The 15009-nt window shown below is 42.2% G+C and overlaps 2 long non-coding RNA genes across 2 annotated transcripts in view; one reads left to right on the forward strand and one right to left on the reverse strand.

The window, feature by feature from the left end:
* Positions 1-15009, forward strand: part of LOC309342496 — a 578273-nt gene that overhangs the window by 246146 nt on the left and 317118 nt on the right. Inside the window, exon 6 of the long non-coding RNA XR_014156853.1 lies at positions 8552-8605. This is a non-coding gene — a long non-coding RNA (uncharacterized lncRNA). The remainder of the gene's footprint in view (positions 1-8551; positions 8606-15009) is intronic.
* LOC309342510 lies at positions 7777-14627 on the reverse strand. The gene is made up of 3 exons (XR_014156875.1): positions 14403-14627; positions 11472-11650; positions 7777-7860 (listed from the first exon to the last, which is right to left on the reverse strand). It is a non-coding gene; the product is annotated as an uncharacterized lncRNA (long non-coding RNA).

A 15009-nucleotide genomic window follows, 5' to 3' on the forward strand; every position in this document is an offset into this window, starting at 1 on the left:
TAACATGGCTCTGCAGTGCAGTATGAACCAGAAGGGAGGAGAGAGACGTGGCTAGTGTGGCTTGGCTATATAGTGTTAATCTTTTCAGTGACAGGAGGCCTGGAACAGAAGCACTGGAATGCAAACTGTTGCCAAAGGGAGTAGGAAAGATATATTCCAAGTGCAAATTTGTGAACAGCTGCAGTTCCAAATCAGAGGAAACATGACAGTACAATGCCGCTTATTGATTATAGGCAGATCGAAAAGGGCTGCTGTTTTGGCTCAGGCAGAACAAATGGGATGTCACTGATACGGACATAATTGTATGCAATGGGTTCTATGCAAAAAGAAAAACAAATGAGTCAATAATCTAAATAATGCATTTGATAGAATCCGTGGCACACAAAATCTGTGATTCACAAAGCAAGCAAGATAGTAAGGGACTGCCTCATATTACTCTTGCTTCAGCCATTTTACAAGACACTGCTCTGAGCCCCATCTTCCTCTGAAGTTGAAATGAATGGCTATCAAAGCTCAGGGCTTTTCCCTTCAGTGGTGCCCCCATTTTGTGGATTTATTCCAGAAGGCCTTTAGATTTTCTTGCTGAAAATTTGTTTGCATGTGTGTTTTGTGTTGCATTAATTTTTAATTTCATTTGGTTTTCTGGTTACCATCATTACCATGTTTCATTGGGATTGTTTTTGTAATGATCTTTTAATATGTTTCACAGTTGCTTATGCATTTTGTTATGGACAAAGATGTGAGTTATGAGTACTATAAATGAATTAAAAAATTCCTTCCAGTAGCACCTTAGAGACCAACTAAGTTTGTTATTGGTAAGAGCTTTCGTGTGCGTGCACACTTCTTCAGATACACTGAAACAGAAGTCACCAGACCCTTATATATAGTGAGAGGGTGGGGAGGGGTATTACTCAGAAGGGTGGTAGGAATGGGTGATTGGCTGATGGGTGTGGTAAACCTGTTGACGACTGTTAACGACTGCAATTGGTCAACAGGTTTACCTTTGCTATGAAAGATGCCATTTGGGGGGAAGCGTGAAAGATACATGTGGGAGTGGACCTACCTCTTTCACACTCTTGCATATTTTTCATGCCTGCTTGCAGCCATCCTTCCTCAGTCTGCTGCTGCTTGAAGAAGAGGGGACACATATGCACTGCTACTCACAAGGCAATCTTTGCAACTCTTTGAAAAGGAAGGCAGTGCAGATGCTGAGGAATGGCATCTGCATTGTGATACATGTCATGATGCACGTAGTTATACAGTGGTACCTCGGGTAAAGTACTTAATTCGTTCCGGAGGTCCGTTCTTAACCTGAAGCACCATTTTAGCTAATGGGGCCTCCTGCTGCCGCCGCGCCACTGGAGCCCGATTTCTGTTCTTATCCTGAAGCAAAGTTCTTAACCTGAAGCACTATTTCTGGCTTAGTGGAGTGTGTAACCTGAAGCGTATGTAACTGAGGTACCACTGTACTCCCCTTGCACGACATTTCATTAGGTGGGATGCACATTCCAAGTTGAGGGAGCATCAATCTCTAGCTGCTTCATACCATCTCTCTCTCTCTCTCTCTCTCTCTCTCTCACACACACACACACACACACAAATTGCACCCTTTCACAAAGGTGTATAAAACTGCCCAAAGGGAGGGTTTTGTTTAACGGTAATGGCTTCTTGAAAGCATCTCCACCATTTCAGTTCAGCATTATTGGAAATATTGTCAAGGGCTGGTCTAAAGTGTAGATTGCAAGTGTACAGTAGTTGGAAAACAACCCATTTACACAAATCAATAACAGAGTAGATGGTGGGCGGGGGGAGAGGAAACCTATTACAGGATGCTCACTCTGTCTTAACTTATACTTTGTAGGCTCGTGGTCACACAGTATTTTACTTTTTAAAAAAAGTTTGAAGTTTCTCATGCATGGCCTTCAAGCCCACCTAATAATCCCCCCCCCCCAGACAAAAGAATTAGAAAGAGAAAGTTGTGTTTTAATAAAGAAGCATACTGTTCATCTGGGTAAGACATAGTGTGTAATCTTTCAAGTGTAAGATGATTTACAGTGGAGTTTCAACTGATCAGGTCCCTAAAGAAAATTGTATTGCATTTGATTTGCTGCCTTGTGCTTTCTAATTTTGTTTTCCTAATGACAATTGATTAAAAATAAACTAATAGAAAGTCAGTTGATTGAGCTGGTTACTGGCTAGGGGACGCTCCACTCATCTGCAGTGCTGTAATGAAGTATTTATCTTAGCAGGAGTCCAATTTCCAGAGCCATGTGAAGAGAAATCAGAAACAGGGTGGGGAGATAGAATACAGAACACTTTGATCTTGGGCTTAAACTTCTCTAAACCACAGAAGTGTTTTCTATCCCTATGCATAGTCTGCATGGGTTTACACACACCTGTCAATTTTCTCAGACATTTAACAAGTTGGTTTAGAGGAAATAGTTCTGAGTTCATGAAAGCATGAAGGATGGTACAATGGGTGAGCAAGTGAACATATGGGTAAGAGAAAGTTCCTACTCTTCTATGACCCTGTTCAACCTTCAAGGTCAGGAACAGAGTCCTTGCAAGCTGTCCTATTTATTCATGAGGCCAATAAAGAGAGGTGGCCTTTTCGATGCCAGGACCAAGTTTATGCAACCTGGAAAGCTATTGTATACCAAGTCAGTCTGTTTGTCCTTCTGGCTCAGGATTCGTTACAGCAAGAAGTAGATATTGTGACTAGAGATGGGCGAATCTGTCAATTTTGGTTTCTCATTTATCCATTTTTAAGTTCCGTTCTCTGCTTGTCCCCCACTTTATTTATAGGCATGGATCAGAGTGCTTTTGTCTTTGCCCCCATCACTTTTCCCTGGAAAACCCACTCTTTGGTGCTAAATTGGAACAAATGGTAATCCGCAGAAAACCCAAATGCCATTTGTTAAACCACAGATTTTCTTGGGGGAGATTGAGCCCGGGACTCTGTCATGGAGTTACAGCCCTTAACATGGTGCCCTGCAGATTTACAGGCTCCAACTCCCACCAACCCCCACCAGCTTGGCCAACCATCAGGGATGATGGAAATCGAACTACAAAACATCTGGAGGGCACAACGTTGGGGAAGGTTTCCGTAAGGGAACTCCTTGTCAGTAGAAATCTTCCATGTTTTCTCCCACATTTAGACTGGCCTGTTCCAGCCAGCTTTTAAAACATGGGTTATGGTTTATTATGCTAAAACAAATTGCCATTGTAGCCTGATTTTAATGTTCCTCCTGGCTTGCTTCCGTTTTCTTTTGGTTGTAATGTATTTCCTATTTTTATTTTGTAAGTTGCTTTGTGAAAGTACCCTGCAAGTAAACTGCAAGGCAAAAGTAATAACATAAAGTTGGAGCTGTTGTTGGCTTTGCCAGCTGCCACAGTCACCTGGAGGCATGTGCAGTAGCCTTGCTTATATTTTCTGTGTGAATTAGGGTAAAACAAGGTGGAGCAGCACATATGATAGATTCAACTTCAAATGTGAATGGATTCAAATGTCTCCCCCAAACACAGTGGTGCCCTTTTGCCTAATATATTGGTTGTGACTACACAAGTGTGCGCAGATCATGCAGACCAGTTTGTGTTGGCATCCGATGTTATGAAAGTTCTGTTTGTGGTTTGCTTTGCAACAACTGAAACCTACCACTTACTGCTACAGTTGCTATGGGAAGAAAGTGTATGTGTGAGCAGGCCCAGAGTCTCACTGATTTAGATGGGACTTCGGCACACCTAATATCTCTCCAATGTGGCCATTATCGGCAATCACAAAGCATAGAAATTTGAAAAATCAAAGCTAGTATCGTATTCTCTGCTACTAACAGATGTCCTGGTCACTCAGGAAAAAAACATTTACTCGCACAACATGAAAACCAGGGTTGTTTGCATGTCTATTTAAAAGTTATTGGATGAGTGACAATTTTCCCCAAGCTCTTCGTGAACAGTCTTTTCATTGTCTATAATGGGGAGCAGAAGGTAAATGTCAACACCAGACGCCTGGGGCACACGCAGAGTACATTCATCTAGCAAAGTTGCAATTTGCTTTAGACTCATCTGTGCTGCCTTAACTATCGTCTGCTTCCCTCTGTTGCCTGAGGAGAGCACCGCAGAGTGTAAGATCATAGAACGGTCTTGAGGCGGGGAAGACTAAGGCAGCCTTGTGTGCTGTTAGGAAAATAAGCGGAATGTGAGGGATTGTAATTAGAGCGCTCTGAAGAAAAGTTCGAAATTTGATTTCCATAAGCCAAGGTTTCCTCCGCTTCCCACTTCCAGAGTATTTCTAATTACATGCGCTGAGGCAGTCTTGCAAAAATTTATCTTGTTTTAAATCAGCATGGCAAATAAGGTAATTTTTCCTACACGCACGCACACACACATGAATTTTTCACTTGAAGCATGGCACACGCATTGAGATACTGATAAATATGGTTCCTGGAAGACTCTTACATTTGAGCTGACATTGCACGTACTCGTATGACTGGCTGAAGGCAGAAGCTGTTTACTAGTATATTGCAAAGGAAATTGCTAGCAGAGTTGATATTTCTAGTGTGAAAAATATGAGAAGCATCTACGGAGAGGGGAAGGAGAACAGGTTATGAATAGCAGCAGTAGCATTAGTGTTTACTACTATTCCCATATTGCAAATTGGAGCGGGTGCTGAAACTGGGAAAGAGTGCCTTGCCTGATGAGTTCCATATACGATAAAGGTAAAACTCAAACCAGGGACTTCTAATTCATAGCTCTATCATTGCCACTATAGGAGGGAGGGGGAAGCTAGTGCCCTCCGTGCATTGTAGGCTTGCAACTCCCAGCTTCCCTCATAACTGGCAATGGTAGTGGGGTTTGATGGGAGCTGTAGTCCAACAACATCTGTAGGGCCACAGGTTCCCTACCTCTGCACCATAGTATACCAGCAACAGTTGGGAGTTAGGTGGTGTGGTAAGGATAGGAAAAGAAATCTGAACTGCCTTAAGAAAAGGGATGGCTTTGACTTCAGAGAGAGAGAGAGAGAGAGAGAGAGAGAGAGAGAGAGAGAGAGAGAGATCAAGGTGGTTCTTGTTGATAATGCTATTTTGTGGAAGGTAGCCTCAAGACTCTTAGCAGCAATTGTATCAGGCATTTGATTAACTTTCTGTGGCCTTTTAAATGTGTCTGTGGAAGAAGGGCTGAGGTCCCTGACGCCTGAGCTGCATAAAAACATACATAAATAAACAACAAACCCACAAACAGTAGGGCACTTGGCAAGCATAACTTGGGCCATTTATATATTTTGTCCCCTCTGACATCTGGAATATTAAGGAGATGTCATTGCATTTAGGTATTCAATCTGAAGGCCATGCTTAGTGCTATGCATTACAATTGTACAAAGAGTGTGGGAGTCATAAAGCTAAGGCAGAGGCTTGTAAATACTGCAGGGTGCCCCCTGACATTCCTCTGGGCAATGATTACCTTATATGGTAAAGGGGCAATAAAAGCTTGACCGGCTGAGGTAACATGAGATTGGCAAACGGCCATGCGGCTGGACAGAACAAAGGACAATAAAAAAGTTACCGGAGAGGAGAAGAAGTCTGAACGAGCTGCTCTCTCATATTATGGAAATTACTGGCTTTCTATGTCTTTATTTTACCCTAAAGAAGTGCCACTTGTAACGGCAGGCTCCAACAAAAGAGGACTATCACTAGACAGCCTTTCTCGATTGTATTTTGGGTTGTAAGAGGAATATGAAAATGTCATCTGGGAAATGTAAAGCTTCAAGCTTTGGTCAACATATTACCATAGAAATGACAGTCAAGTCCAGGGCTAATTTTTGTCAGTGTGTTGAGATCAAGCCAGGTCCTAGTATGGGAAATATACCGAGACGGAATTAGATTCATAACCACTACAGTGTTTGTTTCACCTTTGGGGACTCTTGCTGCAAGGCAAATGCATTGGGGCACAGAGAGAGGCAGAGTTCCTTGGAGTAATGCTTGCTGTGTGTGCATCTCACGCATATCTCTTCAACCTCTGCATTTGCAATGCAGCAGAGGTTTTCCTTCTCTCTTCTCTGATGGAAACTGATCCCGGTCTTTTAAAAGGGACCTGGAACCATCAATATTATAATTGCAGGGCTTTATACATTTCAAGAGACAATAGCCTATGATCTTCTGACCTCTGAACAAGCAAACCAAATTTGTAAACCAGGCAGGCCAAAACACATCACACTAGCTTTAGCGGCACAAAAGCATTCCTGGAATCATCATCCAGGGACTCAGCTACATCCGTCGCAATAATATGTTTTGAATGTGTTATAAACACGCAACACCAGATGGCACCAGAGAGCAAAAAAAGAATTTATATGGATTTTTACATAGGCTCCCCCCCTTTTTGTTGTAACGATTTAATTTCTGACTTATTTATAGTGTTTTTAACCTGTGTCTAGATCCACCCCAGGGCTGAGTCCAGGTGTCTTCCATGGTAATGCAATCCCATATCCAAGACAAGTCAAAGTTCTGTTCCCTGATTTGCCTTTCTACTGACCAGAATCACCTCTGTCTTGTCTGGATAAAGCATCACTTGGTTCCAACTCATCCATTGCTTTATTGACAGACACCAGAAACTTATTTAGAACTTAAACACTTTCCTTCAGTTGTGATGGAAAGAGATAGAGGTGGTTGCCATCTGCATATTAAATCAGAGCCACAGTTCCTCAATGACCTCATCTAGTAGTTTCATTCAGGACAAGATGGAGCCCTGAGGCCCATCAAAAGCCAATGGCCCTGGGGCATAATAGGACACACCTTCAGGAACTGCCCTCCTATCCAAGCCCAATGATCCAGAAGGGTTTTGTGATGAGCGGTACTGAAAACTGCACAGAGCTCTAGCAGAGCCATCCAGGACACACTCCCTCTGTGCAGTTCCCTTTGCAAATCCTTAGCTATTTAAACCAGCAATATATCTTTATTTGAGAAAGCATTCATCTAAAAAGGCAATGTGTCAGTTTTGAGAGAGGGTTAAGAAGCACTTGTAAAATCACAAAAGGAGCACTCTTCAAAACATTATTAGAAGACCAAAAGCCTATCATCTGGAATTTTTTGCAGTCAATTAGAAATATGAATTTTCCTTGAACTTGTAATTGCTGAGGTCAGAATCTAAGTGACTGCTTTAAAGTGGGGTGGGGGCAAAATTACCTTGTGGACCAGGAAAACACTGGTGCTGTTTGAATTTTGCGCTAGATTTCTTACCATAACATTTAGCACTGATCTAGAGCATTGCACATAAATTACCACAGTAATATAACAATTAACTCCTTATTACACATGAGACATTAGAAACTCCTCATCCATCTATAGATCATTCTTTTATCCAGTGTTATTTTTCAAGAAAGAGGTGGTGGAACTCATCATGAACACCTTTCTTGTTCTTTTATAATGGCAATGGTTCCTACTTGAAAGGTGCCAGAACTGAATTCCAGTGAGTTCTGGCTGGAACCCCCCCCCCCCCCCCCGCTTTGATCACTTTACCTTCATTGCAAGGGTAGCAAGTACAGCCCTTTCAGGAGTTAGGGGCCACATGACATCCACCCCCATCGCTAAATCAAGAGGGTTTAAAAGTTTATTTTTTTTTAAGAAAAACACTCATTAGAATTTAAGCAAGAGCCCACAGACTCCTCAAAAAGACTCTGGAGACACACACATTTCCTACCTGTGGCAAATGAGTGTACATCATTGTCTGAGAAGAGATGCACTCATCTTACAGCGCATGGAAGTCATATGAAGACACAGAGGTGCCCAATTCTGTCTCCTGTGTAATGACTGTAATCCCAATTGTCACAAATTGCATCTGCCTTGAAGCCCCAGGAATTCTTAATAGATTCTGAAAAAACACAAAATAGACATAAATCTGGAAGAATTACCTACTGATAACAATTGTCCGACCATGAAAGAAGCTCTATAAATCCTGCCTAGAGAGTTACTTGCCTACTTTGAAGCCAATTTTAAAATCATATATTACTGTGTAAGAAGCAGCACACTTCACAAGCTTGAAAAGAACAGTTGTTCACCTGCTGGCTCTGAAATTAAAAAGTTTAGAATGTAAGCTTAAATGTGATTATGGCTAAATTGTACCCCAGTGTTTTAGTTTAATGTGACTCTTAAAGAAAGAAAGAAAATCAGAGGGATCCTAAGATAAGTTACCATATAAGGAAGTTTGTGGAAGGAAAAGTTCACCTCACTTTCTCTCCCCTTCGTTCCCCATCAGCAGTTCCCTACAACCCAACCAACAAGTGTGCCCCATGACCCACTGGAGGGGCTTTTCAGGGGGTTCAGGTTGTGGGGGGATAAGTAGATGGAAAACTTTCATTTCATGAACTTTCATAGATTAATTTATCTTAAGATCCATACCGGTGTTCCGTTTGGTTAGAATCCATTATGAAGAGACGCGTTGCAGATGTCCAAATAAACTGTCTTTCATTTCTGATTTCCACAATGGCCCAGAGCAATCCTAAACTTTGCTAGATTTCCAGAATCACAGGAATCTAATCTCCACCCATCTCCTCTCTTCCCAGGTGTGATGCTGATGGTCAAGAGGACTGAGAGTCCTTTACCATGAAAGTGTAAAGGTAAATTGGGAAGTGGGTCAATACTGTACTAAGTGCTTTTCAGTGCAGTCCTGCACATGTCTAGTCAGAAGTAAGTCCCTTTGGCTTATCCCAGCTAAGTGAGTATAAGATTGCAGTCTTAAAGGACATTTTATGATGGCTGTAATCAGATGGAGAGACAGGTGTCTGTAGCTTGTGGCTAATGTTATCACCCCTTTCCCTCTTCAATTGGAAAATGTGAAGAAAAGGAGATGTGGTGACTGAGCATTTTGTTTAGAATTGCTTTTCAGTTCAAGAGTTCCATGGGAATGGAATTGTTCCTAGACAAAGATTCTTAATCAGACTTTGGGATTCCACATCGAACAAAAATGTCTAGGGAATTTAAAGGAAAACAGGTGAAAAAATATATTAGATGAGACATAGTCTATATTAACAGAAGTAAAGATTTCAGATTGTAAGAATTAAGAAGTCCTCTTTAGGCGTTGGTTGTGAAAGGATGAAGAGAGGACAGCGGGCTGAATGCCCCATTGTTTCCATCCCCGCCAGAGACTGTCCTGGACTGACGGGGAATTGTGAGGACTTTCTTCCCTGTAACCAGGAATCCTGCATGATAGAATTCCTAATTGTGGGGATGATTGTACCTGTGCAACCCTGCTTCGGAGACAGAGCCGGCAGCTTGGGGGTTGAGTGGATGAGCAACTCAGGGAGCAAGGCTGGTTCATGCACATTGGAACAGTCATTAAGTTGTATAGAGTGCCTCTTAGGCAGCTTTCTTTAGTTCTGTTATGTCCTAAGTAGAGAGTGAGATTGGATATCACAATGAAGTCCGAAAGGGGTTTATTTAAATCTTGGGGCTCCATTTCAACACTGAATAGGGATAGATGTGATCAAGGATATACTTCACTATTTTGCTAACTAAGGTGAAGAAATACATCTTGCATATTAACACCTACAGGTTGCTGTAATAGGCCACAGAAATTATCATTCAGGCTGAGCTTCACAATGGAGCAGAAGTATTTGAGGCATTGTTTTAATGTGAATGATTTCACACAAGCTATCCAATTTCATAGGTGAGCAGAAAAGTTAGTTCAGGATCCAGTAAGTATTGATGTCATCTTAATGCAGATAAGACGCACAGGAAAACCAGTGAGTCGGTGCTCTAATAATGCCAAACATGTTGGACTTTAACTTGCAGAGCTGACACCCTAGTGATTGCTTGATGCCTTCCCCCCCCAAAAAAAAACTTGCCAGGGGGCAAATGTAGATGGGTGTTGGTGGCAGGCAGAAGAGAGAAGGGGTGGCGGCTTTGAAACCGCACAGCTCCATCTGTCTATTAGCAACTCACTGAGTAAGAATGCTGCTGCCACCATCATCATTTCCTTACCTGTAATGTATCTGCGCACATCCCAATGTGCATGTTAGAGGCACTGGAGATAAGGAAGATGCTTGTAGCAGCAGCTGTCTAGCCCAGTGCTTCTCTTGAGAGTGCTGGGCCATTAAAAATACTAGAAGGCTGGCATTAGTTGTGGTGGGCCACAGCAACTGTCCTACCATGCCAGGTGCACTGCGCCTGTTAAAAATAATGTCTTAATTCTGCCAAGCTTTTGTATTCTGGAGAAGCATTTACAGAACAACTAGCAAAATGCTTGCAATTATGGCAGGTAGAGTAGTGGCAGAGAGAGGACTCATGCATTGCCAGAATCCCCAGGAGTGTTCAGTGTGCATCTGTGTAAGACACACAGTGCACCCACTTCCATTCACTTGTATGGGAGAAAAGTAGGTCACAAAATTGTCTGGTCACATTCCTTCCATGGCTTCTGCTTCACTGGCAGCAAGCCTGGGCTTCATGCTGTGTAACCATTTGGCTCCAGTCTCTGCCAAGGGGCTCACCAAATCCATGGAAATTTTGGACAAACCTGTTTGAGGCTCCTATGACTTTAAGGGACTCTGTGGCACCCCAGAAAATGGGTGCCTTCAGTCACAGTTTTCAGCGCCTGGTATTCGCCTTCCCAATTGCTTCTTTCAAGTTGTCACATTTCCACTTTCTTGTGGGTACGAGAAACGCCATGTAAAATTAGTTGTCTGTTAAACTGTGAGACCATTTCAGCAAATCTGCCAAGTCGTAAGAAATATACAGTGACAGTAGGTCAAAAACTTCCCTAAATGTGAAGTGGAGCAGGAGGCTGCAAACAGTTGGAGTTCCAGTTATTTGATATAGTACTGCATGCATTTTTCAAAGCAGTGGAAATAGTGATACTATTTTGAGAGCAAGAGCATTAAGGGAGATGAACTAACCTCTGTTTAGGATGGGTTGCTCACCCTTCTCTGCAGGTTCTCTTCTCAGAAGGATACAAGTGACTTCAAAGAATCATGATATATATTGTTATTATTATTATTTTAATCATGACATATATTTATTTATTTCATTATATGTTTTCTTATTTTAAACCACATTTTTTGGCTTACATACCCTCCCAAGGCAGCATATATATATAAAAACCCACAAAAAACCAGGAACAGTGCAACAGAAATCCAGCACAAAATATATGTGTCAAACATAACATTAGACACAGCAGGAGGAGCAGATAAATATTTGCTAAAACAGAGCTCCATCAGATTTTCCAAATGCAAACCATAATCAGAACATTGTTTCATCATCTCCTAAAAGTTAACAAATAAGGGGCCAGAAGTATCTTCATGGGGAGGGTATTCCAGAAGTGCAGGGCCATCACAGAAAAATACCCTGCTTATTGTACTCATCAGCAAGTCAAAGAGCATGGTCTCTATTGCCTATATAATGACTCAAGCAGTTCCATATAGATGGGAGTGGCCCTTCAGATACCCTGATCCCAAACCATTTATGACTTTAAAAGTCCATTCCGCATACCCTCCAAGGCACTGACACCAGAAATGGTGCATCTTCCCGGCTCCATGTGTTTTTAGGCTATATGATGTCATGTGAGGCTGCAATCTTGCATGCTTTACCCAATAACCTGTGTTTTCAGGCTCCGTGATCTTTTGCAAGGTCTCAGTCTCATGCATTTCTGCTCCACAAACAGGGATGTCCTGCTTAAAGTGGGCAGTTGACGGGTATGATACCACCACCTTAAATTGGGTCCGGAAACAAATAGGCAGCCAATCTTCTCTAGATAAGGTTGCATCTAGCGAACCAGCTGAAACTGGGGTGGTGAGTGGGAAAGCGCTTCTAGCTACCAGTGCCACGCTTTACCTCCATAGATAGTGCTAACTGCAGGAACACTCCCAAGCTACATGCTGAGCACTTTAGTGGGCATGTGACCTCATCTAGGAGCAGCAGGACATTGCCTTCCAGAATGACACCTTTCCTGGCCTACAGTGATTCCAGAAATGCCACATCCACAGTATATATTTCAAGCAGTTTGAGTTCCCTAGGAAGAGGTGATGATTGTAAAATGACTCTGGAAATTGTAGCCCTGAGAGGGGATGTGGCGATCACACAGGGTCCCCAGACGTTTAATGGTCTATTGATCCCTGTGCCACCACTGTGCTCGCTTCCCCACTGCCACCAACCAGTTACTCTCTGGTAAAACACTGAGTCCAGTCCAAAAAAAGAGAGTTTATTTTACAAACATTAACAAGTTTATGGTTTCTCAGGAAATATTCCTGTCAGTATCTTAACTTCAGTTTCTTTACTGGCCTATACCTTCCTAATACCTTCTGACTGATTATTTCAACTGTTTGACTGACTCCTCTTAACAAATTCTCTCACTCTCTCACACCAGACTAGCCCAACCCAAGGAATATCTTCTCTGTCTCTTCTAACTCCAGACTGTCTTCTCAACAACTCTAACTCACTAAAAAACCTCTGTGCTTAAACCTTATACACAGTTAACTCTGCCCCCTGGGTTCCCATTGGTTAGTCATTTTACAATTAGTTAACCCTTTCCCTATGAACCCAGTATGATGTCACACACATAGGAGGGCAAACGCCACAGGGGGATAGGATCTCCTAACAAATCTCAGCACCCTTAATAAACTTCAGTTCCCATGATTATTTCACGGAAGCCATAATTGTTAAAGAGCAGGTCTTTCTGTGGCCACTCCAAAAGCAACTGATTTTGTGTGAGTACTTTAACTCCTCTTTAATCAATGCATCTGATTTCTGAGAGCCAGTATTAATCTTTAGGCCTTGATTAAATGAGAGGGGCAGGAAACCATTGGAAGCACTGGGTCGAGCAAGGATTTAATTATATACAATTAGAAACTTACCTGTGGGCAAACATCTTCAGAAGAGTGTCAAGAATTGCTGTAGGGTTTTCCCCTCCCCCCTCTTAAAAGTGCCATCATTGCAAGACATAGAGATTGCATGATTAACACACTTTCCTTTCACCATGGCAATTAGGAATAATGAAGATACTCAAGGATTCAACATTGACAGAAATGAGTAGAAGATTTCACTAATGGGGAGATTAGTCATTCCACTGAATCCTGACATAGATGTGGTAAAAGAGAATCTATATCTATCTATCTATCTATCTATCTATCTATCTATCTATCTAGAAACACAAGGTGAATTGGTATAAATCAGAATAGATTTTAATGTAAGTCAAAATAATGTTTGCTCAGAGCATGTAAATGCACTAAACCCAAAATGAGGTCTAGGGGCAATTTAGGGGTGGATGAGGATGAAAAAGCTAAAACCTTATCTAGACTAGGGTCACATCCACACTATGATGATGCTTCATTTATTTATTTCATGAAATTTATACATTGTTTGAATGTTTAAATAAATACCTCAGTGGTTTACAAAGAAACTGTCATTCCCAAATGTGTTAATTTTGGCAGCAGGCACAGTTGGTTGAATCTCCCAGTAACTTCTAGCCATGTCCTAGGGGACAAAAATGAAGGTGTGCATACACAGCAACATCCATACGGCAACATGTTTCTAAGTTAGAGAAAACTCTCTGAAACAGACAAGTTGTTTTCCAAGTGTACACTAAAAAAAAGTTTGAGAGCACAGAGCTGATTCTGAACTGAGCAGAGATGGGTGTGCCCATCACTACTACCAACCAGTGTATTTGGGAATGTTATAAGCAGATGGTATTCTTCCATCTTGAGATACATTTGGTCCCTAGAGAGAAATTTGATGGTTTTTGCAATACAGAGCCCATTTGTCAGAGCATCCACCATTCTTCAGCATTCAAAACTATTCCTCCCCCCCCCCCCGAATAATCAAGAGACCAGTTAAAGTGTTTGCAGTCCATAAATCTTCTGGGGCTTTGCAGCTTTTATTTAATTAGTGTGTTAAATTTAGCTATGATTTCAATTTACCCAAATTGACACTTGGCTTTCATGTCAGTCAATTGCGATTTTCTGTTATTAGTCCCATTTTCCCCTGGATATATAACAATTTTACACACTGGGAAAATTTCACACCTTTAAGTAACACCCTCCTTAGCATTTAACAGAAGATTATGGCATGAGTTTTCATTAAAATACTAATTGCTCTGGAGTCATGGAGGGCAGTGTGTGCTTTAGGTACTCCTTCACAGCACAACTTAAATCTGTGGGTCACTTTTTTTAAGGGGGGGCTGGGAAAACCAAACGACAATTAGGTTTTTTTGTAGGGCTGTGCACTGGATTCAGCCGAGGGACAAGCCTAATTGAGCCTGTTCAGAGGGATCTAGGTTTTGCTCAAGGCATGTTGAGACAGCCATGCATTGATACAGGTCTGGTTCCATGGACTAGAGTGATCTAGGACTGTCAGTGAGTGGGGCATCAGACTGGAAAGGAGAGGCAGGCATCACATGGGAAAACCTCCAGAAAGGCCAAGACCTACCTCACTGGCAGTAGCATCTTCCTAGGAGAAGGTAGGAGTCTGATGCCCCCTGATGCACCTTGCTGAGTGGAGCTGATTAGCAGAAGCAGTTCTACCTGAATCTTCATTGTCCTTGAGTGAATTGCAGGGTGGCCCTCCTTCATCCTCTGCTATGTTGGCCACTCTGCCCTCCCACAAATTGGCTGATGGCTTCAATGACCCCACCAGACTGTGAGAAGCAGGTTGCAGGTTATAATTAAAGGTGGTCTGAAGAGGCTGGAGACTACCTCTTTGAACCACAAACCAGTTACGGTACCTCAGAAGTTCTACACAAATTTGTACACACACCAGCTTGCTGTTGTCTTGGCACAAGTTTAAAATAATGAGATGTGAAATCTGAGGGCTTCCTTCCTGAGGGCCTTGAGACATTTTTGCTTCCCTGTGCCTGCTTCTCCCACTCCTTGGGTTCCTCATCCTAATGCATGGTCCTATAAGTAAAATCTCCCCACAATTATGTGCTATTTAGCCAGCTATTCTCAGTTGTGACAGGGTTCCTGTCCATGTCACATTTGGTCGCTGCAGAGATAATGAGTCTGCCACTCCTCTGAGTTAAAGAAAAACACTCCCA

This window comes from Podarcis erhardii, assembly GCF_964252035.2.
Source record: "Podarcis erhardii genome assembly, chromosome: 5".
Taxonomy (NCBI): Eukaryota; Metazoa; Chordata; class Lepidosauria; order Squamata; family Lacertidae; genus Podarcis; species Podarcis erhardii.